Genomic DNA, 1,486 nt, shown 5'->3' on the forward strand with positions numbered 1-1,486 from the left:
TAGCCAAAGGCAACAATTCCCTCTGCCTAGAGGTGACCACAATAGTCCTCATCATCTGCATGTGACCTCACACAATCTATTCACTTGAGGTGACATCACAATGGGATGCTATGCCTGTCTGGGGGGAATCAAAGGAGTTTTCAGCAGGACCAGGGACAGCTAGACCTGAGCTGTAGGGTTGGCAACCAGGTGGGAAATTTCCCAAAGTCTCATAGTCAGTTCAGCTCATGATAGGGATGGAACAGCTTGGAAATTCACTTCTGGATCCTGATCTCAGCTCCAGCTAGGTCTTGGTGTGTTTGACTCCTTTGCTCTGATTCAGGTCCATCTCTAGTAATGGGTGCTGTAGCTTTTCCTCATTCCTGTGCCATTTTGTCTCTCTGTGTAAGTTCCCAGCTCTGCCTTCCTTGCAACAGTTTTTTTCTTTGCCCATGACAGGAGCTGATTCATTCTTCCAAACCTTGGAAGGACTTTCTCTCCCCTCTCTACACCTTCCATGTAGTCTCTGCGGGAAGTGGAAACGTGTTGCTAGGGTAAGTGCTCAATGAGAAATGGGGTCATGGAGATGTCCAAAGAGCTGACTGTCTTCCCCTTGGTCAACTTCAGGGTAAACACAACTTATATGGCCAAAGCCATCCCTAATGTCACTCCATTGAGCTGAGTTCAGTGAAGTTCCACCAGTGAAGAATTTAGCCCAATTTCCATCTTGCACCTTCAACAACAGCTGGAAAGTTGCAGGGCCAAAATTCACCCTGGGGTTAACTCCACAGTGAATTCAGTGGAGCTCAATATTTTTGGGTCAGATTCTCAGCTTGTGTCACTTCAATGGAACTACGCATCTTTACATCATCTGGAGAACCGGACCCCTTAGTTCTATCACAGCAGCCCCCAAGGGCCCCAGCTCAGATCAGAGCTGAGCCCTGCCATGCTCAGATTGGGAGACATATGGAGAAATAGTCCCAGCCCCAAAGAGATTACAGTCTAATTTGAAACAGGGCAAAAAGAGTGAAAACAAACAGGAGGAGGAAAGTGAGGAGGGAGGATGGGGTACCAGTGTTATGAGTGTCTGACGACATGGGCCAACAACGAGCAAGGCTCCAAATCATGTAAATGGTTTTTGTTTTTACTCTTGAGGATCAAAAATGAAATAAACACCCCCAGTAAAGAAATTTGCATCCCAACATGCCATGGATCAGCGAATCAGAACCAGGTTCTCCTCTCGCACACAGGTGCAGACCAGGAGTAATTCCACTGACTTTATGGAGTTACACTGGGGTAAAAGACAAAGAATCCGAAAGGAGAATCAGAACTTTCATTTTCCTCTCCCCTTTGCTTCCATTTCACCCCATGCCCAGAAAATCAGAGAAAAGTGCCAGTTTCCTTGACAGTGAACAACAAAACAATTCAATGGTGTGATATTTAACAAAATGCCTTCTGTTACTATAGCAACTGGAAATTCCAAGCAGGATGCTGGAGCATATGGGAG

This window comes from Trachemys scripta, chromosome 3, assembly GCF_013100865.1.
Source record: "Trachemys scripta elegans isolate TJP31775 chromosome 3, CAS_Tse_1.0, whole genome shotgun sequence".
Taxonomy (NCBI): Eukaryota; Metazoa; Chordata; order Testudines; family Emydidae; genus Trachemys; species Trachemys scripta.